Source organism: Bubalus kerabau, chromosome 10 (genome assembly GCF_029407905.1).
Source record: "Bubalus kerabau isolate K-KA32 ecotype Philippines breed swamp buffalo chromosome 10, PCC_UOA_SB_1v2, whole genome shotgun sequence".
NCBI classification, from domain to species: Eukaryota; Metazoa; Chordata; class Mammalia; order Artiodactyla; family Bovidae; genus Bubalus; species Bubalus kerabau.
The window spans coordinates 47,229,971-47,257,546 of record NC_073633.1 but is presented as its reverse complement, the minus strand read 5'-3'; the positions used below and the strand labels follow the sequence as shown (position 1 = coordinate 47,257,546).

The 27,576-nt window shown below is 38.7% G+C and overlaps 1 protein-coding gene across 42 annotated transcripts in view; it reads left to right on the top strand.

Moving 5' to 3' along the window:
- LOC129621292 (uncharacterized) overlaps window positions 1-27,576 on the top strand; it is a 694,734-nt gene that overhangs the window by 168,541 nt on the left and 498,617 nt on the right. For 3 of the 42 annotated variants that reach the window (XR_008699202.1, XR_008699210.1, XR_008699203.1), the window contains exon 1: window positions 13,175-14,538. The exons of 31 other annotated variants lie outside the window; for them this stretch is intronic. The gene's annotated coding sequence lies outside the window, so the exon portion shown is untranslated. Of the gene's footprint in view, window positions 1-13,174; window positions 14,539-27,576 lie in introns of those variants that run through there. 8 more of the 42 variants (XR_008699208.1, XR_008699209.1, XR_008699201.1 and 5 more) reach the window with 7 other exon arrangements.

Genomic DNA, 27,576 nt, shown 5'->3' with positions numbered 1-27,576 from the left:
CCACATTGTGTGGGCTTTAAAAATGCAAGGTTTTTTTCCCCTGTGAAAAATGGCCTTACCCAGCATTTTTTCTATGTAGTATGTGTTGACATTTGGTTTATGCTGTTTATTTTTAGCTGTTTAAAGTAAAGGTAAACTTAAAAAAAGACTCATTAGAAGTCAAATGGCCTTTGTTTATCCATAACTTTTTTGGAGTATGAATACCTCATAAAACTTCCAAAAGGCTTGACTGAAGTTTAGCAGTGGTGAAAGTGGTCAAGAAGTACATACATACATAGCACATATAAGAATGTAAAATGGTACAGCCATTATGGAAAACAATATGGAAGTTTCTAAAAAAAAAATACCACTTCTATGTGATCCAGCAATTCTACTCCTGGGTATGTATCCAAAAGAAATGAAAGCAATACCTCCAAAAGATATCTGCCCTCTCTTGTTCACTGCAGCATCATTTACAAAAGTCAAATATGGAAATACCAAAAATGTCCACTGATGGATGAACGGATAAAGAAAATATGGTATATACAAACAATGGGATAGTATTCAGTCATAAAAAGAAGGAAATCCTGCCATTTGTAACAATAGGGATAAGCCTAGAGGCCATTATGCTAGGTGAAATAAATCAGACAGACAGACAAATACTGTATCATCTCATTTATAAGTGGAATCTGAAATACTTGAGCTCATAGAAGCAGAAAGTAGAATGGTGACTGCTAGGAGCTGGGGTGTGGGGGAAATGGGGAGATATTCAGCATGTACAGGCTTCCAGTTATAAGATGAACATATTCTGGGGATCTAATGCACAGCATGGTGACTGTAGTTAATGATATAGTATTCTATAGTTGAAATCTGCTAAAAGAGTATACCACAAGTGTTTTTACCACACACAAAAAATTGTAACTCGGTGAGGTGATGCATGTATTAATGAACTTGATTATGATAATTATTTCACAATCTGCACATATAACAAACCATTCCACTGTATACCTTAAATATGTGTGCTAAGTCACTGTGACCCTATGGACTGCAGCCCACCAGGCTCCTTTGTCCATGGGATTTTCCAAGCAAGAATACTGGAGTGTGTTGCCATGCCCTCCTCCAGGGGATCTTCTTGACCCAGGGCTTGAACCTACATCTCCTGTGGCTCTTGCATTGCAGGTGGATTCTTTACCTCTGAGCCACTGGGGAAGCCTATACCTTAAATATACACAATTTTTATTTGTCAACCATACTTGAATAAAGTTGGGAAAAAAAAGAATAGCAGTGACTGGTGCAGGTTCAGCTGTTTCAAAGTTAGCAGCAGTGGGTGCTGGCTGCACTCTGCATGATGTGTGCAGACAGTGATGTGGGATAAATGATCCTTTCTGAGACCCATGGCATGTGGTGATGACCTTAGGGCACTGGAAAAGGATGTAAAAGTAAGGTTGAGTGGCTTTCTGTGTCTTCTTGAATTTGTTTAAGCAGTAAGATAGCCTGTCTGAAATGTCTTGTAGACTGAAAAGTATGAGGGACTAAGGGAAATGGGAAAATCCAGAGGAGTTTGATGGATCTAAATTTAGATGGTAATAGGTAATTACTTTGGACACAGTTCTTGCATGAGACCAGATGACAAAGGACAGGGAGGGAAAGTTGATGAAGAACTTGGATGGAGAGTCTATTGAGTGATCTTGGCAAATGTTCCATGGTGTACCAAGTTGAGATTCTGTTAGTTGAGAAATGGATTATCTAAATATTGATTACTTAGGAAAAAGATGGTGCCAATGGGAAGGATAGAAAACAGTGAAATTAAATAGGAAATACTGAGATGTAACTGAGGACAAGACCATGGAGAGTCATTACTATTTTCTGTAGAATAGTTCTGGAAAGTATAGAGTTTAGATACCATAGAGTTTAGATACCAGGGAGATAAGTCCATTGGATTAACCTCATACAGAGGTTGGTTCTTAGGTACTTGAAGTTTTTGTCTTGTTATTTGGTTTGAGTATTCTCGTGACCTGCCCTTTCCTTATAATACTTATGTGGTCCCTCTTAAATGCAATTCAATAGTACATAATATTAATTTTATTATATTGGTTATTTCTGTTCGTAAGTTGAGAATTACTCCTGTGTGCATGGTGGGAGAGGGAGTGCTTAGGGTTCATGTAGAAAGCATTAGAACTTTCACTTAAATTTATCATATGTGTATTATATATATGAGAAAGAAATCGCATGTGTGTGTGCTCATTTGTGTCTGACTCTTTGTGTTCCTTTGGACTGTAGCCTGCCAACCTCCTCTGTGGAATTCTTCAGGCAAGAATACTGGAGCGGGTTGCCATTTCCTCCTCCAGGGGATTTTCCCAAGCCAGGGATCTAACCCATGTTTGCTGAATCTTATGCATTGCAGGTGGATTTTTTACTGCTGAGCCACCAGGGAAGCCCCTGCCCCCAAATTAAGAAATTAAGAAAGAAATTAAGCTTTACTAATATTTAATATGCAGGTTGATATTGGCTCCTTTCCTTAGCATGTATGTCACATCACAAAAATATGCCATGAGAAACTTGGGGGCTCCACAGGTCAGTGCCCCAACTCTTTACTTTCAGTATGTTGTAATATTTTGCAGTTAATTTGCCTCTGGTTAAGTAGATCTATGGATTATAGTCTAGATGTAAATAAAAACTCTCATAAAATGGACAAGTGGTTTACAAAGATTCTAACCGAAAAATTTTGGCTAAGGTGAAACTAGAAATGCTGGGAACTACACAGAAATTCCCACCCTAACACTCCTCATCCTAATTTTAACCTTTATCAATCACATCACAAAACAACCACAGTTTAAAACCATCAAGAAGAGTTTAAAAAGTAAACTCTGTGTAGGCTCAGTCGGATGTGACTGAGGACCGCATGGACTGTAGCCCGCCAGGCTCTTCTGTCCATGGAATTTTCCAGGCAAGAATATTGGAGTAGGTTGCCATTTCCTTCTCCAGGGGATCTTCCCCTGGATCCAACAATCCATGTCCCTTGTGTCTCCTGCATGGGCAGGTGGAATCTTTACCACTAACGCCATCTGGTGGAGAAGGAAATGGCAACCCACTCCAGTATTCTTGCCTGGGAAATCCCATGAACAGAGGAGCCTTCAGGGCTACAGACCATGTTGTCGCAAGAGTCGGACACGACTTAGCGACTAAACCACCAACACCAACGCCACCAGGGAAGCCCAAAAAGTAAGCCACAAAATCTCAATTGTTAATGATCATCTTATTCAAAATTTATATTATGCCAAGTGATAAAGAACTACCATAGTACTTCCTTACTATTACATGCATGTATTTATATAAATAAATAGTACTTGTGTGCTGCTGCTGCTAAGTCGCTTCAGTCGTGTCCAACTGTGCGACCCCAAAGACGGCAGCCCACCAGGCTCCGCCGTCCCTGGGATTCTCCAGGCAAGAACACTGGAGTGGGTTGCCATTTCCTTCTCCAATGCATGACAGTGAAAAGTCAAAGTGAAGTTGCTCAGTTGTATCCGACTCTTAGCGACCCCATGGACTGCAGCCCACCAGGCTCCTCCGTCCATGGGATTTTCCAGGCAAGAGTACTGGAGTGGGGTGCCATTGCCTTTTCCAAGTACTTGTGTATGTTTATATAAATAAATATACATTTTGAGTGAACACTCAGAATTTTTTCCTGAGGGAATGTGTATGTGATTAAAAAGTTTAGAGACTGCTGCTCTTGATTATTTCTATAGCATTAATAATACAAGCATGCCTTTCAATCTTCTAACACCTATTTAGAGTTATTAACATACTTAGATATACAACTCACAGTTCTAGTAGGGAAAGTTACACATGTGTTATGAAGCCTTGACTATAATGAGACCAGGGTCATTATTGCTCATCTGAACTTCAGGCATTGGATCAGTCACCTTTTACTTCTCTACCAACTTATACTGTTCAACTGTATCTGGTCTTCCCATAAGGCCTCCTTGCCAATAACAACCCTCTGTTTTATGCTCTTTAGAGGACTGCATTTCTGTTTCAGTCTTAAAAAACCAGACCATGTAATAATGGAACACTTAAAATCAGACATGTTTTGAAAATCTGGGGTGTGTGATAGCCATGATTACAGTGTTATGTATAAATGCAAGCTCAAAATTACTCTGTTGATTGAGACAAAGACTCAAGTATTAGTCTGTGTGGAAGGATTGGTATCTGTGTTGCCTTTGCTCAACACTGCATGCACTCAGACGACAATGCAGTAATCCCTCAGTTTTTCAGGGCTTAAGTTCAGGTGGAATATGACTCACGATATGGAAATGAGGCAGTAATCCTGTCTGCACTTTAAAAGGTGATGGGTCTGAGATCAAGACGAATTTAGCATGTTTCACGTCCTATGTTCATAATTATTTGATTAGCGCTGACTGCTCTTCAGTGCCACTGGGGAATGTAATTGGGTAGTCATCTGCAATTTGGTTTTGTTCGTTTGTTTTGGTGCATGTGTTTTTATGTAGATATTTGTGTGTTTTCAGTTTTCCTTCCAATATTTAGTGTAAAAGCAGACACTAAAAAAGAGGATAATTTCCATTTGGCCATGATGGCTCAGGGAATGGATGTAAGTAGTTTCAGCAGCTCAGATTTCTCCTATTTCTCAACTGATTTATTGTGTTCCTTTCAATAGCTTTTTTGTTGTTTATTTTATAACCCATCTTCCACATCCACTGTAAAAGTCATAGTTTGCTTTTAGTATGGCTTAGAAAGAATATTATTTAAAAAATGTTTTCTCCAGAAATTATTTATACAGCAGAAGTTTTTTTGTTTAACAAAATTTGTGTCATTTAATAAATTCTATAATAGAAAAATATAATGAATTATACCCGATCAGAAATAAGCTCGAGGCATATCTTTGAAAGAACTAGAATCCATAGTTCAAAGAGAAGTGTCAATTTTAATTTAATAAGGACTTTCTGTCTTAAAGCCAACAGATTATCTTTTTAATTTTATTTGTCATGAATAATATTACAGACTCACTAAATGGGTTTTCTTTTCTTTTTACAAATGGAAATGAACTGAATGAACAAATGTCAGTTGTAATAGGTTCAGATTGATCGGACACTGATCACATTAGGGTAAATCAACCAAGCTTTTTTTAATCTAGAGGTTGTAGAAAGAGGTCAGAGCAACATTATCCAGTGACTTTCCCAGGACCTTCAGGGAAGGTCCTTCCCAATAAACAGGACCTTCCTGGTAGATACACTTGGGTAAGATACACTGTGGGTAAGAAGTCTGAGTGACCAGCGGTTATGTTAAAACCTCTGGAAGTTCAGCCCTTTACACCTGAGGCCAGAGCAGTTTTGCACGCATAGTTTGATGTGAGCTGGGAGTGCTCCACTGAGCCAGGTGCATTTCATCCATGCCAGTGTTAAAAAATATACAAAAGGTCTCCTGTGTGTGCTTCAGTAAAGCACACTTAAGCTAGAACACAATGCTCATTTATCACCTTCAGACTCCCTAGACTCTCATAGCCTGGGCTTCCAGCTTTTCTGAACTGAGTGCTACAAACCAAGGATGGGGTCAGTTACCCAGGCAACTCCAGACTCAGGCCAGCAGGTCTTGAGACAACTAGTAGGATTATCCTGCATGTATAAATATGAACTATCTCTAATTAACCCACCAAGAGAATCCAGCATTTACATATTGGGGAATGTTTCCTAGGCATTTCCCAAATAAAAGCACACTAGCATACTATTTAATCATTTGCTTTTACCTTAACACAATGCTGTAGATATTGATAACTTTTCATATTAATAAATATTGATATACAATTTTTTAATTATTTTAATGGCTACATAATAGCCTATGATATGGTTTTATATTGCCAGTTGCTAATCAGCTATTGATCAACATTCATGTTTTTATCTTTTTGTTATTATAAAAATGTGACATTGAATCTCCTTGTAGTTATGTTATCAAATTAATTATTTTTCCTTTCTCCTATTGAATTCTCTTACAGATTTTGTGGGAATACAACTCATGATATTATTACATATTTAGATGTTCATGAAGGTTATTTTAATTCTGGATAGTCTGCTAAACAAATAATGATTGGAGACTGGCCAGAGGTAGAGGGTAGTCTTGCTGCTGCTGCTGCTGCTAAGTCGCTTCAGTCGTGTCTGACTCTGTGCGACCCCATAGACGGCAGCCCACTAGGCTCCCCCGTCCCTGGGATTCTCCAGGCAAGAACACTGGAGTGGGTTGCCATTTCCTTCTCCAGTGCATGAAAGTGAAAAGTGAAAGTGAAGTTGCTCAGTCGTGTCCGACTCCTAGCGACCCCATGCACTGCAGCCTACCAGGCTCCTCCGTCCATGGGATTTTCCAGGCAAGAGTACTGGAGTAGGGTGCCATTGCCTTCTCTGGAGGGTAGTCTTAGGCTAAACTAATTAAACCAAGAAAAATATTTAGAGCAGGAAGGAGTTTTTTTCTTTGAGGTATAATTTACTATATGTATTAAAATTTGCCTTGTTTAGATGTATGTTTCTTTTACTATCCATAAATGCACATAGCCAGGTAACCTCTTCTTTTATTTTTTATTGGAGGATGATTGCTTTACAATGTTGTATTGGCCTCTGCCATACATAAACATGAGTCAGCCATAAGTATAAACATGCTCCTTTCCTCCTGAACCACCCCACCCCATCCCACCGCTCTAGGTGGTCACAGAGCACCAGGTTGAGCTCCCTGTGTAATGCAGCAACTTGCCACTAACTATCTGTTTTACATATGGTAATGTATACGTTTCAGTGCTGCTCTCTCAATTCATCCCACCCTCTGCTGTGTCCACAAGTCTGTTTTCTATGTCTGCGTCTCTATTCCTGCCCCACAAATACCTCTTTATTTAATTTCCTCCTCATTCTGAATGTTCTCTCATGTCCCTTTGAAGTCATTCCTTTCCCACAACCCCAGCTCCTGTCAACCACTAATCTATTTTATTATATAGTTTTGCCTTTTCCAGAATATCAAAGAAATGGACTCATGCAGTATGTAGCCTTTTGAGGCTGACTTCTTTTATGTAGCATGATCTATTAGATATTCAAACATACAGCTGCATACACCAGTAGTTTGTTCCTTTTTACTTTACTCATCAGTTGATGGACATTGAGTTGTTTTCAGTTTTTGACAGTTATGAATAGATCTGTTGAAAACACGTACCTACATGTTTTTATATGGCTGTGTGTGCATGCTCAGTCACTCAGTTGTGTCTGACTATTTGCAGCTTTGTGGACTGTACCCTGCCAGGTTCCTTTGTCCATGGGATTTCCCAGGCAAGAATACTGGAGTGGGTTTCCATTTCCTTCTCCAGGGGATTTTCCTGACCCAGAGATTGACTCATACTTCAACACACACACATGCACACAGCACTTCAGCAAAGGTTGGGAGATTTACTGATTCAAGGCATTCAAGAAAATTTCTGTTCAGCCATCAGCTGATCACTGAACTAAATAAGCAGAGACTTCAGTGGTTACATATGACAAAGGATACAGACTATCAAATTTATAGTCTAGGAAAGTCACTATGCAAATAAATAGCAGTAACGCTTTCACTTTTTAAGCAACAGCAGTAAACAGCAAAAAGAAAATACTCTGTGTGTGTGTAAATCTTATTTTCAGAGTTGCTACATTATATTATTTATAATGTCCAATTTTCAGCCAAATATTATGAGACACACAAGAAACAGGAAACTATGGCCCATTTATTGGAAAAAGCAGTCAGTAGAAACTGTCCCTGAGGAAGACTTCAACAACACTATATGTAAACCAACCAGACCTAAAAGACATCTACAGAACCCTCTACCCACAAATAGCAGAGTATAAATTTTTCTCGAGTTCACAAGAAACATTTCCAGATAAACCATATGTTAGGCCATGAAACATGTTTCAGTATGACCCAGAAGACTTCACTGGTGAAGTTCATGAATTTTAAAGAAGAATGAATACAAGTTCTTCACAACCTGTTCTGAAAACAGAGAATCACTTCCCAGCTCATTCTATGAGGTCATTGTTACCCAGATACCAAAATCAGACAAAGCCATCATGAGTAAAGAGAACTACAGATCAATATTGCTTATGAATATGGGTGTAAAAATCTTCAACAAAATACTAGCAATAGCATGCAAAAGGATAATATACCATGACGAAGTGGGATTTATCCCAGGATTGCAAAGCTGTTCAACACTTGAAATTTATTCAAAAGAAAGTCAACAGAGTGAAAAGGCAACCTAAAGGATGAGGAAAAAATATATTTTCAAACCATGTATCTGCTAAGAAGTTAATTTCCTAAACATAAAAGGAATTTCTACAACTCAATAGAAAAAAGTTCAGATAACCTGATTAAAAATGGACAAAGGACTTGAGTGGACATTTCTCCAGAGAAGACATACACATTTGAGAGACACATCAAACATTGCTCAACATCACTAATCATCAAGGAAATGCAAATCAAAACTACAAATGATGAGATATTACATCGCATATTTTAGGGTGGTTATTATTAAAAAAACAAAAGATAACAAGTGCTGGCAAGGTTATGGAGAAATGGAATTCTTGTACACTACGGGTGGGAATGTAAAATGGTACAGCCTTTCCAAAAATTACTGGAGTTCCTTCAAAAATTAAAAATAGAAGTACCACATGATCCAGCAATCATACTTCTGGGTATATATGTCCAAAGATTGAAACTAGGATCTTGAAGAGAATGCATTTCCTTGAACACTGTCTATAGTTGAAGTGATGAGAGGGAAAGAGCAATGAACTGGATGCTGGGTGATGCTATCTAGACCTCTGAAGAGAAGCATCAGTCAAAATACCTTAGTCTGGAAATCACAGACTGAGAAGTTATTATGCTCCCATTGGAACATAGATAGACGAGTGAAATTTCTAAACAGAGATAGACATTTGTCATGGGTTAGGGAGAAATTGCCTCTATGTCAATTGCCTCTAGAACTAAAGGATAGATTGTTTTTCCTGGAATAAGGCTCTGGATATTTTTTCATTTTTTAAGTCTCTCAGTTGTGTCCGACTCTTTGCGACTCCATGGACTATACAGTCCATGGAATTCTCCAGGTCAGAATACTGGAGTGGGTAGCCTTTCCCTTCTCCAGGGGATCTTCCTAACCCAGGAATTGAACCCAGGTCTCCACATTGCAGGTGAATTCTTTACCTGCTGAGCCACAAGGGAAGCCCCCTGGATATTAGAGTTGTGTATGATGTTTCAGTATTGGATCATCTAAATTTGGAGCTCTTTTTGTTGAGTCTAATAGTTTTACCCACTATTCTGTGTACAGGATAACTCTGTAGTATAGATGACACAGATTGAAAAGACTGTCTTGTTAGTCTCCTTTAATTTTGTGTCCTATCTGCCCAAGTAGAACAAAAAGACTTTTTGGATAGTGATAATTATGCAGCAGTAATAATGACTAATGTCTCTTGGGGTACTCTGCTTGTACTGTCCATGAATTATCCCATGCAAACCTCACAACAGTCCTATGATGTAAGTAGCATCATGATTCTATTTTATGATTGGGAAAGTGGAGACATGAAGGGGTCAAGTAACTCACTCAAGGTTATGTACCTCCTAAGTACTAGAGCTGAGATCTGAATGGAGGCAGGTTGATTCCAAGGGCACATTGTAAAATATTACTACGTATGTGTTTTATATGACATTCTTTCTACAGTACTGTTTAATATTGACAACTTACAAATATTATAATTATCTGGACCTACAAAATGTTGGGCTGGCAAAAAAGTTCATTTGGATTTTTCCATAGCATCTAACAGAAAAACCCAAATGAACTTTTTGGTCTACCAATAAAAATAGAAGTAAATAGTAAACAAGGTCATAAGGCAGCAACATGGCATCAAGCCCATAGTAAAGACTCAAAGTGTTGAATTTTCTAGGAGGAGTGAAGCTTTAACCAGGTTTAAAAGCAAATATTTTCAACATCCCTGTGCAAAAGGATCCCTTGGGAGCTGCTTCTCTTAGAGATTGTAATACAGGTCTGAGAGCAGTAACCTGGAAATCTGCATTTTAACAAAAACCTGTATCATTCTGATGCAAATAGTTGGTGGCCTATAATTTGAGGGACAGTGTCTTAAAGACAGCAGGACTTGACTAGTAAGGCAGAAGAAAAAGCTTTGCATTCAGGCAGTGATAATGAGGTGGGCCATGTGGGTGAGTAGAGGGAATAATAGATAAAACATTTGCTCCAAGCCACTGGTTCTGATTGTCGCTGCTATATCATTTACTTATTTATACAAACATTTTGAGCACCAACTATGTGCTGCTTACTATAAGCACATTTTCAATAACAGAAAAAAAGGAAAATGGCTAGTCATCTTCCTCAGAGAGCTTCATCTTATAGAAGAGAGGCAGGCATACACACAAAAATAGCAATATGGTAGCACAACAATGCATATATCGATTTGCTGTGGTAATGCTACAAAAATGGGGAATGAGTAAAGCTAAGATGAACTTTGAAGGATGGATAGGGTTTGAACACAGAGATCGATGGGTATAGGGCAGTCCAGGCTGAGGGTACTATGTGAAAAATATCGTTGTGAAGGGAAAACAGGAAAAATTCTGGCATGACAAATAGTGTGGTTTTGGCATAGAGTATGTGAGAAGAAATAATGGGGAAGATGACAGGAAGGAGGTATATAGACTAGATTGTGGAGGGCCTTAAATGTCAAGACAGAAATTTGGACTTGATTTTACCAGCAATGGAAGCCATGGAAAATTTTGGTCTAGAGCCATGAATTAATTCAGTCTGTAGTACTAAGCAAACTATTTTCATCTGATTAGAGTAATCTCTGGTAATACTTAGGAAAATATAAGTTCTCAAGCCCCTCTGCTATAAATTCTGATTCAGTAGGTCTTATGCAAAGTCTAGAAACTTATATTAGAAAACCCACTCATATGATTCTTAGGATCAGAATTGTATGAACAACAGTGAAGTAAGAAAAGCCTGAAATCAGGGAGAGAAGTTGGGAGCCCATGGTCGTAGTTTAGATGAGAGGTAATAGATAGTTCTAGACTTGGTGGTGCCTGTGTGGACTGTATTGGTGCACACAGACTAAACAGCTGCTATGGAGGTAGAATTAATAAGACTTTTGTGCCTGGATATAAGAAAGAAGGGAAAGACAATGACTAAAAAGATTTTGCATGAATTCCTGGAAGATGCTGGTGCCGTTAATCTCATCAGGCAATCCAGGAATAGGAGAAATAATCTTTAAGCTTGAATAGAGGAGTCCCAATTTTGAGATGCCATTAGGACATGCAAGTGGAGATTTCTTCATGCAATTGGAATGTGAGGTCTGCCTCTCTGGAGAGGGTTGGGGAATGAAGGTAAATATTTGGGAGACATCAGATTAGAGGTAATGACTGAGGACATGCTAATAGGCAACAAAAGAATGGGTACCATCTACAAAATCTTGGAAATATCAGAAAGAGAGAGGAATTCTGAGAGCAATGAAGGCTGTAAATGAGTGAAGTGTTTGGGAAACCTAGGGAGAGAACATTTTAAGAGAGAGGCAATAGTCAACAGTGTTAAACTGTGAAGGCAAATGCTTCTGATTCATGCTGTTGGCCGTGTAATCCAGTTGTGACTTAATTCTTAGAGCTGCCGTAGACATGAAACACGTTAATATTAATGCAGCTGGATCAGCCTGATTGACAAGTAACTTTACAGAGGCTCCAGAATTGTATGTAATTCTCCCTCTTATAGTCTCTTGAGGATAAAAATTGTGTACAGATCTTTAATTGTCTGATTAATTCAAGGTGGTTTATTTGTGTGATATACTTCATTCTTTCACTTATATATGTGTAGTTTTGAATGGTTTCTTGAAATAATTCAAATTTATGTAATTTAAAAATCTTGTCCTATGAATTGCTATGCCATTTTATATCTTCCTGTTGTCATAGCAACTAGTTATATTCACCTCCTTTTTCACCTGAATCTCTCAGTCTGGTCACTGACAATTAGATGCAAATGTGAGCTTTCACATCTTATAGGAAGGGTAGGAAGAATAGGGAACTTATGATTTGTTTTTTTCCTCTGATAAGAAGGTTAAAATTTAGAAGACTCGAGGCCAGCTTCTGTTTTATAGAAGGTTAGAGAAGAGAAAAACCTTGATTAGAAGAAACAAGCAGGAAGAGATAGGCCAATCCCTGGAGCCTGAGGAGGAGAAGTAAGAGTGTGACAGGGGAGCATCCCAGACTGAGGAGTGACCTGGGGCTTGAATGTGGCAGGAGGCTGTGGACTCCCAGGCTCACCCACTCCTGAAAATGTCTGTCACTAACTCAGCTTGTGAGAACAACAACCAGCACAGACTTGGAGCTGGAGGCATCTTCTTGCTTTCCTGGAGGTAGGAAGCCACGATGAAATCAGAGTGAATCTGCCCTTATTTTCTGCAGGGCTGTAAAAGGGAGAGGAAGGAGGCTTTCTGTGGTGGAATATATTTTGCTGTTGTATCATTTCCGAAAGTCATAGGTACAATTACAATATTGTATTTAGGTACATTCTGAGTTCAGTAGGCTTTTGTAGACCAATCCACATGCACTGACAGGTATAGTGCAAGGATTCCAAGCATGGCTGTTGGAACCATGTGGATCTGAGTTTAAATTCCTGTAGGACTCCTTATGTGACCTTGGGCAAATTACTTTCACTGCCTCAGTTTTCTCATCTGTAAAATGGGCATATTTACATATTTAGCATAGGTTTTAATGATTTCCTGAAATTATACAAAGCACTTAACATAGTGTGTGGCATATAATCAATGGTTAAAATGGTAGTTAATGTGGCAAATGTATTATAAATTCTAACAAACAGCTAGCAGAGACTTCTGTTGCAAGCTGCATGCACATGCAGTTGGTGAAAGACTGACTTGAGACACATAGATGCACTGGATTGCCTTCTATTTCTACAACAGTTTAAGTGGAATTCTTTATTCAACAGGTATTTGGTAGAGACAAGGAAAACCTGACTTTTTGGTAGCAAAGACTAATTTTCTCATAACAAAAGTATGTATCTTTTATGTTCAAGATAAAAGGATTATTATTTGTAGTGAATATTATGCAACACTTAAATTTATTTAAAATGGTCTTATTTTATGGTGTTCCATTCTTTCTAAGAGGGTAGCATTAATCATCTTCACCAAAGACTGAGACACTCTCCATGGATTTACAAAATCTTCATAAAAATAGGTGTGGCAAGTCAAATGATTTTTTTATTACACATCTCTCACATCTCTCTGGGATGTCTGTGAAATATGTGCTGGTTATTTTGTTTCTAATTAACCTGGTGCATACGAGTTAAAAAGTGAAGTGTTAACTCTGATTTTACTCTGCCTTCAAGATGTAAACAGTTTAGGTGAAGTTCAGTTTCTAGAGCTGAAACTGGTTAATTTCTTGGGTTGTGAGTCCCCTTCTTCCTCCTCGTCTCCTTCGGAGACTGCTTCTGGATTTGGGGAAGAGGAAGGTGAAGGGTGACCCTGTGGTGGTGGAGGTTCTGTAGCCTCTGAAGTGTCTGGAGTGATGTCACCATCATCGCCCTGGTTGCCATCTGCCTCATGTGACCTTTGCTCTTTCCCCTCTGCTGGATAGAGGGGTGCTACCCTAGTTTTTCTGGTGTGGAAAACAGACCCTAGGGTGTTGCAGTGTTCATATCTTTGTGTAATCCCTCTCCTTATTTGAAGTGAGACCCAGGAATTGCTTCTAACCAGCTGAATGTAGCAAAGGTGAAATGATGTCATACCCACGGCTATGACATTATATGCCAAAGGTGAAGGGATTTTACAGATATAATTAAGGTCCCAAATCAACTGATTTTGAGTAAATTGAAAGGACAGTTACCTTGAGGGGTGGGGGTGGTGAGGGCTGATATAATCAGGTGAGAGCCCTTAAAAGAAGGACTGCCCCTTTTGGAGGTCAAAGACCCCAAGCAGGAGAGACTCCTGTGGGTCTGATGAAGTAAGTAGTGAGGATGCCAGTGGGCAAGACACTGTGGGTGGTCTTTAGCTCTGAAGGTGACCCCAAGCCAACAGTCAGGAAAAACTCACTCAGGGCTCTTTATTTTATAGCCAAAATGAAATGAATTCTGCCAACAACTTGAGTGAGGTTGAAAGCTGACTCTGAGCCTTTGCATGAGAATGCAGCCTACCGCCACCTTGATTGTAGCCTGTGAGCACCTGAGCAGAGGACCCAGTTAAGCCACGCCTAGACTTTTGACCACAGAAACCCTGAGATAAAACATGTGTATTGTGTTAAGCTGCTCAATTTGTGGTCATTAGTTACACAGCAATAGAAAACTAATACACCTGGGAAGACGGCCCCTCCCAGCAGCAGTTCCGTGCTCGGAAGTCAGTTCTGACCCTCGTTCAGTGGGGACCTGACCTTTGCTCTGCAGGCCTGGCTTCAGCTCTACTTTGGTTCCCACCACGGTGCCCCTTCTGCCAGGCTCCTTGGTCATCCTGCAGCTACTTCTTGATCTTATTTTTGCCACAGAAGAACCAGGTAAAGTTGCTCTGAAATGCTAAATTTTAGTACCTTTCTTTGTCTGATCAAACCACCCTGGCAGATTGACATAGCAATTCCTTGGGTTGGTGTGAGAGCCACACAAGTGCCATCTTTTTCAGAAGTCTGAAACAAAATGGGGTCAGATTTTCTTCTGCCTTCAGTGTTGTCTTTACTTGTTCAATGCACAGAAATCAGGGCATACATTCTGGTAGTCTTGCTCCTTCTTTTCTCTTCATCTATAATCTCTTTGGGGAGATAAGGGTGAAACCTCCTTCCTGCCCCCTCCTCTCCCAGCAGCACATTCTTTTTTTGTTAGAATAGGCCTTCATTATTACAGAAAGTTGTATTTTCTACTCTAGGGGAAAATTCCATGAATTTGGCAACTCCAGGTTGAATTGGCAACTCTAGGCTTGGTTGCTGATATATTAAAGGAGGAGATAAAGATATAAACTCCCTTGTTCATTTGTTCATTCGTCCACTAAATATTTGTTGAATGTCTGCTCTTTGTTGAGAGTCTGTTACTGGGCTCTGTTCATAGCGGATACAGCCATAAACAAAACAGAAAATACCTATTCTCCTGGCGATTATAGTCACTCAAAGGGAATGCCTGACATTCAAAGTTATTTCTTGCTGCATAATCTTATTTTGCATGTTAGAAGCTGGAAATCACTTCATTCTTTCTCTTTGCATCCTTAAAAATATAATTCATTTGTTTATTTTTGGCTGTGCCGGGTCTTTGTTGCTGCACGGGTGTTTCTCTAGTTGTGGCAAACAGGGGCTACTGTTTAGTTATAGTGAGCAGGCTTCTCATTGCAGTGGCTTCTCTTGTTGAGCGTGGGCTCTAGGCTTCAGTAGCTGTGGCGCACAGGCTCAATAGTTTTAGTGCATAGGCTTTGCTGCTCTGCAGCATGTGGGATCTTGATGGATCAGGGATCAAACCCGTGTCTCCTGCATTGGCAGGCGGATTCCTTTTCACTGAGCCTCCAGGGAAGCCCTTATTTGCATCTTTGAGTGAAAAAATTCTTTTCTCTACGCCCTCCCCCAGCCAGATGTCAGTCAATATGATGGTCTTATACTCAAAAAGTCAGAATAAAAAGCACATTAATGGCTTTCAAAATATTGCAATCATTGAAAATGTTTCAGTTCAGTTCTGTCACTCAGTCTTATCTGACTCTTGCCATCCCCTGGACTGTAGCATGCCAGGCTTCCCTGTCCATCACCAACTCCCCAAGCTTTCTCAAACTCATGTCCATCGAGTCAGTGATGCCATCCAACCATCACATCCTCTGTCATCCCCTTCTCCTCCTGCCTTCAATCTTTCCCAGCATCAGGGTCTTTTCTGATGAGTCAGTTCTTCACATCAGGTGGTTAAAGTATTGGAAGTGATTGTTTCTTCTGAATTTAGTGTTAGAAAGTGTTTTTTAAAATATTTTTAAAAATTATTTTTCACCTTCCAGATTTCTTTTGTAACTTTTTAAATGAAACAATTAAAATGTTTAAAATTTGCATAGTAAAATGAGATGTTTTTCCAGGTAACTACACTATGCTGTTTAGTGTTTCCTCAGAGTTTTAGATGATTTGAGAGCATTGACCCAAACTAATCATCAGCTGGCAGGAATCAGGGTTGCTGAGGCTTGTGATTATTGTGTGAATCTTGTACAATGCAGCACAAATTCTGAACTGAACTGAGTACTGATGAGGAGTTTTTTTTTTAAACTAATTTTAGTAAAACATTTCATTTAAGGTCCCTATTTTGGTGGGAGTAAGGCCAATTTCCATTTCATTAATTATGTAAGGGATTACATGTGGAAACTTGAGATAATTGATACAATATTTTCAATTTATTACAATGATAGTTTAGTATGCTACGGATTGAATGTTTGTATTCCCACCAGCTTTGCATGTTGAAACCCTGATTGACAATGTGATGGTATTGGGAGACAGGACCTTTGGGAGGTAATTAGGTCATAAGTGTGAATCTGCTCTCATGGCCTTAGTGTCTGTAAGAAGAGACATGGAGGGCTTGCCTCCTGTCTCTCTCTTCCCACCATGTGAGGACCCATCAGGAAGGCAGTCATCTGCAAAGTGGGAGGAGAGCTCTCATCAAAACCCAGCTACCCTGGCACGCTGATCTCAGACTTCCCAGCCTCTACGACTATGAGAAATAAATTTTTGTTGTTTTTGAGCTCCTAGTCTACAATAATTTGTTATAGCAGCCCCAGCTGACTAAGACAGAGTGCTAAAAGATTGGTGTCTGACTGAACCACCCTCGAATTTTCCTCTGATTGTGCTCATGACTGTGTGGGGTTAAGGGGTCATAATAAAAGCAGGTGACAGAGCCCTGGGGGTGCTTGGGGCCTCCTGTGGTGATTCATGACTATGTTTTCTTCTAGTTAGTGCTAGTTATGGTTTTATTTCTATCATCTACTGGATACTGAAATATTTTAAACAAAATAGCTTTTATAACTAGTCTAGTGGAACAGCTTATAAGATTAGGGTATACTTAGTGAGAAATGTAAAAAGGAAAAATTGATGAATACTCTAGGAAATGTACTTTATACCACAAGATGTGTGCTGAGTGCTTTTTTAATGTAAAGACCTTAATATGGCAGATTCAGGCCAGAGGGGGAAAAAGTAAAATACCACCATGCAGCCTAGTGCCATTCAGAAAATTTGGAACACTCTAATTCAATTATATTGTCTGCCCTTGGTGGAAAGTTCCAGTTTTCATGTTCTTCAAGTGGTAGAGCAACTGTGAACAGAAGGTAACCAGGAAGGCTTATGTGATATGCCAATGTGAAGAAAGCTGAGCGCCGAAGAACTGATGCTTTTGAACTGTGGTGTTGGAGAAGACTCTTGAGAGTCCCTTGGACTGCAAGGAGATCCAACCAGTCCATTCTGAAGGAGATCAGCCCTGGGATTTCTTTGGAAGGAATGCTGCTAAAGCTGAAACTCCAGTACTTTGGCCACCTCATGCGAAGAGTTGACTCATTGGAAAAGACTCTGATGCTGGGAGGGATTGGGGGCAGGAGGAGAAGGGGATGACAGAGGATGAGATGGCTGGATGGCATCACTGACTCGATGGATGTGAGTCTGAGTGAACTCCAGGAGTTGGTGATGGACAGGGAGGCCTGGCATGCTGCAATTCATGGGGTCGCAAAGAGTTGGACACGACTGAACTGAACTGAATGTGTATTTCTATCTGGAGTAATATGGCAGGCAAAAGAGAGAGCTAGTTGGTTTTCTAAATATGCTATATCAATATCTCATGATTTGGATTCTCTTAAATAAACAACTAGTGCACAGATGAATGGGGAAAAGAAATAACTCTAAATAAAGTATAAGCAAGAGATTTTGGCCTTTGAAGGAAATCAACTTTTAAGTTTTCAGTTGTAGCCCAGTTTTTAAAATCTGCAATTACCAGTAATTAGTCTAACTCTGGGAGCTAGTGAAGGACAGGGAAGCCTGGCATGCTGCAGTTCCTGGGGTCACAAAGAGTTGGACATGACTAAGTGACTGAACAACGATGACAAAATCTCCTCTTAATGTGAAACTTTCCTATGCTTACTGTTTACCAAATACAAGAGTTGTTAGAGGTTCAAATGGTGATAGTACTAGAAATAGGTAATAACATAATACCTCGAAGTTACATGATATAAAGACCCTTTGAGTTATTCAGTGCTTTGGGAACTTTGTTTGTTGTGTTTGTTATACATTGTTTTTAGAGGTGTGTTGGAATCCTGATTGGGTAGTAGAAACACTGGGGACCCAGTGAAGAGGAGGTGGATCCTAGGTAAAGATAGATAAACTGATAGTTAGACAGCGAGAGCTAAGATGGCTCCTACCAATAGATAGAACGGTTTCCCTACTCCAGGTAGGAGTGAGGGCTTTGTTATTGATGTATCTCAGGTGGAGAGCAGACATTAGTTCCAGCACAGCCTGTGGTTTTCCAGAAGGGGAGGCATTACGTGCCAGACTTTCATGGAGGAGAGCCAGCAACAAAAGAAAGAAGAAATGGCCCTTTGGGAAGGAGCTGAGAGAGATTTTCTGGCTGTTTTTTAAGACTTGGCATATACAGCAGAGTGCTGGCAAAGCTGGGAGAAAGAACACAGGAGCAAATCTAGCTGCTGGGTCTTGCATGAACGTTAGAAGAAAGGAAGAAGCATGTGGTCAAGGACGAAGATAATGGTTTTAGTAGGTTGAGGTCACTTGAATTTTCAAGGCCAAGAAGCAGTGTGTCCACCTAATGTATGATATGTGGATGTATCTGAGAATTATTTCGGCTATTTAATTGCTCATAACTTTCTAAATCCTTAGCCTGTTTTATCATTATTTTTTGATATGGCATTTATCACTACCACATTATATATTCATCTGTTTACTCTTAATTTCTTTCTACTTGCTTTATAAGGGGAGGCACTTGGCTTCATTTATTTATGTGTAACAATCAAATGGTATCAGATGGATAGTAAATACTGAAATCAAGTGTATTTATATATGATTGTGGTTAATGCTGGTTCAGGAAGTCTAATACATGGGCAGGGGTTCGAGAAAGAACTGGGGAAGGGGCAAAAAGTGTGTTAGTGGGTGTAGTTATTTAAAGAGATGCCCACAAACTATTCGATATTCCTCTCTCCAGAATGTGGAGCCCAGTTTCCCTCCCCTTGAGTGCAGGCTGTACTTAGTGACTCACTTCTGATTCACTGACTGTGGTGGAACTGATGGGTGTAACTTCCGTGTCTGAGGCCTGAAAGATACAGTGGTGTTTCCTTGGTTCTCTCTCTGTCTGGTGCACTCACTCTCTGTCTGCTCATGCTGGGGGAAGCCACCTGCTGTGTCCTGAGGTACACAAGCAGCCCTTGGAGGGGCCCAGGTGGCAAGGAACCATTGTTCTGGCCAACAGCCAGTGAAGAGCTGAGGCTTCTGCCAATAACCGCAGGCATGAGCTTAGAAGCTGGTCCTCCAGCCCCGGCTGAGCCATCAGCTGCCTGCAGACCCTGCCAGTACTTTGTCTGAAACTTCAGGAGAGATCTTGAATCAGAACTGGCCCTCCTGCCCCACCTCAGGCAACTTCCAAATTCCTGACCCTCAAAACTGAGATCATAAATGCTTGTTGTGTTAAGCCCCTAAGTTTGGAGGTGATTCGTTCTACTGCAGCAGACAACTACTATCAGGAAGAATCTGTCACCCAGAAATAGTCATACAACTGTTACCTGGGAGAGTAAAGAAAAAATGCATGAATGGAAATGCCCACACCTACTCCTACATATTTTTATTTCTTTTTTCCATTTGGTTTCTTTTTTGTAGAAGACCATATATTTATATTTTTATAACATTCTTCAATGCCTATCCTGCCAACCATCAATGGCTAATAAGTGATGATGACAAGTTTTACATTTTTATGATAAAGTTCTCAGCTAGGACAGAAGGCAGTTTCTACATCAAGATGTCTTTCCCCTTTTCTATTCTGTTTCATCATATAGATTATTTGTCATATGAACGAAGAAACATGACTGTGTGTATGTGAGAGAGAGAAGAGAACAACCTCTAACAACCATACTGTGGCTTTTCAAACTCACATCACATACACAGAGCTTGAAAACATGTACAGAAACTGATTTAAACTGCTTTACAATCAATTAGTATTTTTTTTTTCTTGAAAATTTACTGAAAAATGGTCCTTACCTAAAGGGGATTTAATTAACTCCTGGCCAGAAAAGTTTGCTGCAGAAATATGTTTTCTTTTAACTAACAAATATGACTTATTTCAAAATGTGAATGCAGAATATTGAAAGATAGTAGATATTGTTAGGATTTGGAAAAGGATTTTTCTTAGATTTTGGAAGAAAAAGTCTATAGTCCCTTTTTGAGAGCTTGTTATGCCATGATCTCCTTCTCAGCACTCAGAAATGGACAACACAGAAGTCATGCTATCTTACACCTGGGAGATGATGTTGGCTTTGGGGTCAGAGTCATCTGGGTCTCACCATTTACAGGTTATGTGACCTTGGACAAGTGATTTAACTTTGTTGGTGCTTAGCTGTCCCTCTCTGGCACCTCCCCCATTCACTCACTCCAACAATTCAGTGAACAATGAAGATGATGACATATGCTCTTTATTTGAAGCCAGTTAACGTGGAGATAGGTTGTTAGCTTGGTACTAAAAATGACCTTCTAATTGGAAAAATGATTCCATTTCCCCCGGCCAACCATGAGGTAATTGATAGGGGCAAAAGAGCATGGTTTCAGTTCTACAGACATGATGTAAAGAAAGGCTAAGTGGGCTGAATGCAAGGGTTAGAGTTGGCTGTTAATCTGATTGTGTTAGCAGAGCTGAGGTGTAAAAGGGCAGCATAGCATGGCTTCTTCTGAGTCTTGGCATGTGTCAGGCGTGTTTTAGAGTGTGTAATTTCAAGTTGTGGGTACATATGAGTGATCCAGAAAAGGTGTGTGTGTGTGTGTGTGTGTGTGTGTATGTGTGTATGAGTAAATACCAGTATGGTGTGGCTCAGCAAAGCTGGGTGACTTAATTACATCTTGACAAGGTTGGCAAATTCTGATTTTCCAGACAGAAGTATATGCTGTGCTTGAGACTTGCTTATTAGTGAAGAGATCAGGATTTTCCTCTCGCCTGTAGGATTATCCCTTTGACCAGATAGCAGTGTGATATGGACTTAGGAGTCATGAAGTTGCCTTAGCCCTCAGTGTCTCTGGACCAGAGCAGGGTAAAAAATATAAAAAATGGTACCAGCTAACATGTACTTGGGCTTCCCTGGTGGCTGAGTGGTAACGAATCTGCCTGCTAGTACAGGAGATGTGGGTTTAATCCTTGGGTCAGGAAGACCCTGTGGAGAAGGAAATGGCAACCCACTTCAGTATTCTTACCTGGGCAATCCTCTGGACAGAGAAGCCTGTCAGGCTACAGCCCATGGGGTTGCAGAGTTGGACATAGCTTAGTGACTAAGCAACAACACTTATCATCTAGCTCTGTGCCAGGCAACATTGTTTTTCACATGGATCTCGTAGCTCGATACCCCCCAATCCCTCTACCTGCTGCCACTGACAGTCTTAAGAGGGAGGTGGTATTTATAGCTACTATTGGCATGGTGGTCGTTACCCCGTGCTTCATCATTTCACTTCACTGACCCCGGTGACCCTACTTTCCACTAGCTGTTAGCATTCTAGAGCTGCTCTTTCCTTTGAATTACTGTCACTATTCACCCGGGAACATTTCCATCATCTGTTTTTTTTTAAATTGAAGTACAGTTGATTTACAATGTTGTGTTAGTTTCAGGTGTACAGCACAGTGATTCAGTTATACATATATATGTATTGATTCTTTTCCTTATAGGTTATTACAAAATAACTGAGTATAATTCCTTGTGCTATATAGTAGGTCCTTATTGGTTATCTATTTTATATATAGGAGTATGTATATGTTAATTCCAAACTTCTAATTTATCTGTCATCTGTTTTTGTCTTCTGCTTCCCCCCAACCCAAATAACTCAGTGCTACTGAAAGTCACTTACATTTGATAATTCTCTCTTATATAGAGGCAACCATTCATTCAACCTGCTTTGTTCTAGGCACTGAAGAGAGAGTGGTGAAGAAACAGACAAAATCCTTGCTCTTGCTTACTTTCTGGTAGGGGGAGATGGGTAATAAATGGGACCATAAAGTAAAATATATAGCACAAGAGAGTATAAGTATTGAGGAGTATTTAGACTGAAAGCAGGGAGCGGGAATAAGAGGTAGAGATGGGTAGAGAAGCTACAGTTTTAGATAGAATGTGTATTGAAAGTCTTACTGAGAAAATGGCTTTTGCATAAAGAGATGGAGAAAGTGGAGAACAGATTGTTGCTATGACCTTAGTTGGACCCCTGTGAATGAGCAGCAATTATTTCATCCATCTCTTTTTGACTCAGTCTCTCAGACTACAGAAGTTTTCAAATCCCTCTAAGCTCCTGCCAAGTCCTTAGCTTTATGAGATCAGGATGCTTCCATATTTATCTGGTAGGACTGAGGATTTATCAGCACAGAATTTATGCTGCTGATATTTATTGAAAGCCAGTCAAACAGAATGATCAAATAATCAATCCTGATCTCCTGTAGTTTATATTTTAGTTTATGGAGCTTCTAGCATCATTACCTCATTTCCTACTTTCATCTTGAAAATGTCTCCATCTTTCTCTCTTCTCCTCTCATCCTGCTAGATTTATTGATATAATTGACAAAATTGTAAGATATTTAATGTGTACCACTTGATTTTGATATACATTTATACTGTAAAAGGACTCCTGCATCTAGTTAATTAACCCAACCGTTACTGTGCATATTTATTCTTTACTTACTACTATTTAAAGGAAGTAACGTGCCATCCATTTATGCTATAGATCTCAACTTCTTCTACCTTCCTCTAACAGTGCCATTAATATTTGCCCTTTCATTTGTCAAATCTTTACCTTCCTGCTTCACTAGTTACTTAGTTCCATGATGCTTCCAAATGTGTTGAGGACTTTACACTCCTAAAGAACCTCTTGATTCTCCTTCCAGTTATAAGTATTGGTGATTACTATTTACTTTTCTTTCATTGAGAAACATCTTGAAAGCTTTAACTGCATTGTTTCTATCTCTTTACATGATGTTACCACCGTTTCATATGGAAAATCACAACACATGGTGCATTCTGAGACAGAATAAATTGAAATTGGAGTGTTGCAGGAAGTCTAGGGTATCCTGATTCCTACCTATGAAGTGAATTTACCCACAGTTTTACTGACAGTGCTCAGTTAATAGTCCCTGATATCTTTCTAGCATCAAGTCCAAAATAATTTTCTCTCATTGTCCTTGAACTCTTTCTGGAAATATACAGTAGTTGATATTTTTGATATATTTTCTCTTAGGATGTGGGAGTTATCCTTCTCTTTTTCCTCCTGTGGCCTCTTCATCTTTTTCACTAGCTTCCTTTTCCTTTTATCTCACAAGAGTGCAAATTCTTTAATGCTTCTCTGCATGGACTTGCTACTTTCCTGCTTGGTGAAGAAGTCTAAAGTTTTTGGTTGTTTGCATTCGTGCTACCTCCCAGATTTGTATCCAGTGCTCTGACTTTTCTATAAATTCAGGCCAACATTTCTAACTGTTTTATTTTTCTATAATTTAAATATCTCCTGTATAACACACTGTAGGTTAACTCACTGTCTGTTGTGCCTGCTATAAATTCAGTTTATTTCTGTCAAAGATGCCTCCATTTGTTCAGTCATCCAGGCTTGAGTGCTCAGTGGCAGTTTTGATGCCATTCTTTGTCTTTCTCCACAACCTATCCCTTGCCCTGGCCATCTTATCACTCTCTCTGATTTTTTTTTATTGTTTTCTTCAAAATTTGTAAATATTTATTGCTGTATATGTAAATTTTTTGAGATAATGCACAATACCCACCTTACTCAACATTCTATCTCCGGCTACTAGCACAGTACCTGGTACAGAGTAGTTCTTATTAAAAATCTATTGAATGAATGAATGAAGGAAGTACAGTTATTTCTCCAGGATGTCTCCAGTTTTTCCTTTACTTTGAATTGCCATCCCCACCACTTTAGTTCAGCCCTTGTCAATGATTGTTGAGATTATGGCAATAGCATCCTACATGGTCTCCATCCTCAGTCCTTCCCCTGAGCTGTCCCTGCTATGGGTAACTACTAGAATTCCTCTCCTTCTAATAAAAGACATTCTTGTAGGAAAAAATTAGCCCAGCCCCCTGAGATGATCATTAAAGGTCTTCTATACTTAGTGCCAGCTCTTCATCACTGTCCCTCTTAATCTGCATTTCATACCTCTGTACGTCAAGAGCTACATGGCACAAGACTAGTTATGTAACATCTGGTTACCTTTAATCAAGAGTTGTTATTCCTGGGAGAGGGCCTTTGACAAATATTGTCCAAAAACTAGATGATCATTATCAACTCTGTAGTTATGAGAAATTAGTAATATAAGTTAGAACTCTGACTTTATATTCAGACTCTTCTCTAGAATATATTTTACCAACAATGGGAAGGGGAAGTATAGGAGGAATAGAATTAAGACAATACCTTAGGAATACATTGTGGTTATGGAGTGAGGAGCTATAAACAAAACTAAACTGCAAAACTTCCAGAAAAGTACACGACATGTAATATCTCTATAAGTAGCAAGGAAGAAGGGAGATTGTATACAGGGGAAGGTTGGTTGCAACAAGTAGACTCTGGAATAAATGTAATTTAATCACTTAGATGATTCTTTTCCTTTCTGAAATTTCAATCACAAAATCCCACTTAATTTTATTTGTAGTAAAGTCACCTGAATCTGGATGGAATTCATGATTTGACATATTGTGGATCAAACAGATATGGTCCCACAGTAGATGTATTAATAGAATAAATGCTGTTGAATGAGTAGATAAATTTCCTGTCTAGAGACCATGTTTGGCATAGCAAGTGATGAAAGATAATGTAACTGGTGAATACATAACTTGGAATTGCAAGAGGGGCAGATTTAAAAATTCCAAGGGCACAGTAATATGGGGCCTTTATAATTGATTCTGAAGAGATTGAGTATTTATTGAATGAAGTAAATGTAGGGAAACTTGTTGGTTAGAAAGACTTGGGAAGCCTGTAGTGCTGATTGGAATTCTAATCTGTCGTTTACTTTCTCTATGGCCCTGGATTTTTTTTTTAAATTTTATTTTATTTTTAAACTTTACAAAATTGTATTAGTTTTGCCAAATAGTTTTCTCATCTGCAGCATTGGTGAGTATTTGTTCTTGCAGGATTATTATAAGCTTGAGATGATGAGTAAAACAACTAATTTGGTACCTGGTACTTTGCATTATCCCCTTTTATTTGGTCGACAAATGATAACTATTATCCCTAGTATTTGGGCTTCCCTGGTGGCTCAGTGGTAAAGGATCCACCTGCAATGCAGGAGCCGCAGGAGACTAGGTTCAATCCATGGGTTGGGAAGATCTCCTGGAGGAGGAAATGGCCCCCACTCCAGTATTCTTACCTAGAGAATCCCGTAGACAGAGGAATCCAGCAGACTACAGTCCATGGGGTCTGAAAAAGTCTGATACGACTAAGAGTCTTAGCATCTATCACTAGTATTTAGCTAAGGAGTCTAGAGAACATCTTCCTGGAAATATTTAAGATGAAAATAAATAATTGGTGATATGACTAGTTTAGATTTTCTCACTTTCTTGGAGATAGTTCAAATAATCTTAATAGTGCATCACAACCACGAAGTAGCATTTTATGTGAAATATACAACCAATTTACAAAAAACATGGTATAATTAGTGTTTTGGTGACTTTTAGATTTGGAGATATGGAATTGAATTGTGAATAAAAGTGTTGTTTGCCAATTGCACATGTAACTGAACACAACAACATTATCAGGATGAAAAGGGCCAGGATATTATTTCTGTAGTCACAGAAAAGCAGTGAGATGTGGATAAGAGATGCCCAGATGACATCATATGGAATGACTTTCCCTGGATGTGGTTCATTTGTAGAAACTATGATATAAATGGTTGATTATCTTTATCTCTCACTCCATTGTAACAGATGGCTAGAAATATTTGCTTTCCCTTCATTCCAAAGAATAATTGCTGAGTAAAGCTAAGGAATCTTGTGATATGCAATTTGAACTATTTGAGAGACATTTTGATATATCTTTATAAAGTGTTTATTCCTAAAGCATCTAATGTGCTTCAATAGCTAATAAATCACATTCACCTGAAAGGTTGTTCAAAACCAGCAGCCCCTCTCCAAAGGTACAAAATTTGCTTTACTTGTCTAGATCAACCACTTTTCACTAAAAGGTTAATGATATTTCATTGATTTCCCAGTAAAGGTACTCTCTACAGATCATGTGAATACCAATATAATTTTATATGTATTACAGCAGAAATGTATCAAGGCTAATAATAGTTTTTTCTTTAACTGAAACATATTTTAAACCACAAAACATTTTAAAAATTCATGTACCCTGGAAAATATTTAATATTATGCAATGCTATTCTATAGTATTCAGGATATGGATAGTGTCTACCTTACTTGTTTTTTATATATATTTCTCTCCAAATATGTATCCCTTCCTCTGTACTATCTCTTGAAGTTTGGAAAATATGTCCTGCTTTAGGAAATTGTGATTTAAAAATCTTAATTCATAAGCTAGGTACATTTCTTTGCAAATGTACTTCTACTTATTAATTGCCTTAACTAAAGAAAATCATCTAGTTTATTTGTGCCTCAGTTTTCTATGCTATACAATGGGGATAATGATATGTTTTCTTATTTCTCTTACACAGCCAGCATGAACTTTAGGTATGATTAATATTTAGGTATAATCAATGATATCATTATTTGTATTAACTAAATATCCTGTTTATTGAGATATAATAGACGTTTAACATTAAGATGTACAATGTGATGATCTGATATGTCTATTGCAAAATGATTACCATAAGATTATTTATTTTGAAAAATTGAAGTATAGTTGATTGCACTGAATGTATAGATTGCTTTGGGCAGTATGGACATTTTAATTTAATTCTCTAATCCATGAGTACAGGATATCTTTCCATTATTTGTGTTTTTAATTTATTTAATTAATGTCTTATAGTTTTCAGCATACAAATTTTTCAGCTCCTTAGTTACATATATTCCTAAGCATTTAATTTATGCTATTGTAAATAGGAATTTCTTTATTTCTTTTTTAGGTATGTTGTTGTTAGTGTATAGAACAGAACTGATTTTTCTATGTCAATTTTATATCCTGCAACTTTACTGAATTTATTAGTTTTAAAATTTTTTTGGTGAAGTCTTTAGGGTTTTCTGCGTATAATTGACCCTTGAATGATGTGGGAATTAGGGACAGCAACCTCTTATGTGGTTGAAAATCCACATATAACTTTACAGATGGCCTGTTGCATCCTTGGATTCAACCAGCCATGGGATGTGTACATACACTGTTGTACATACTTACTGAAAAAAATCCATACGTAAG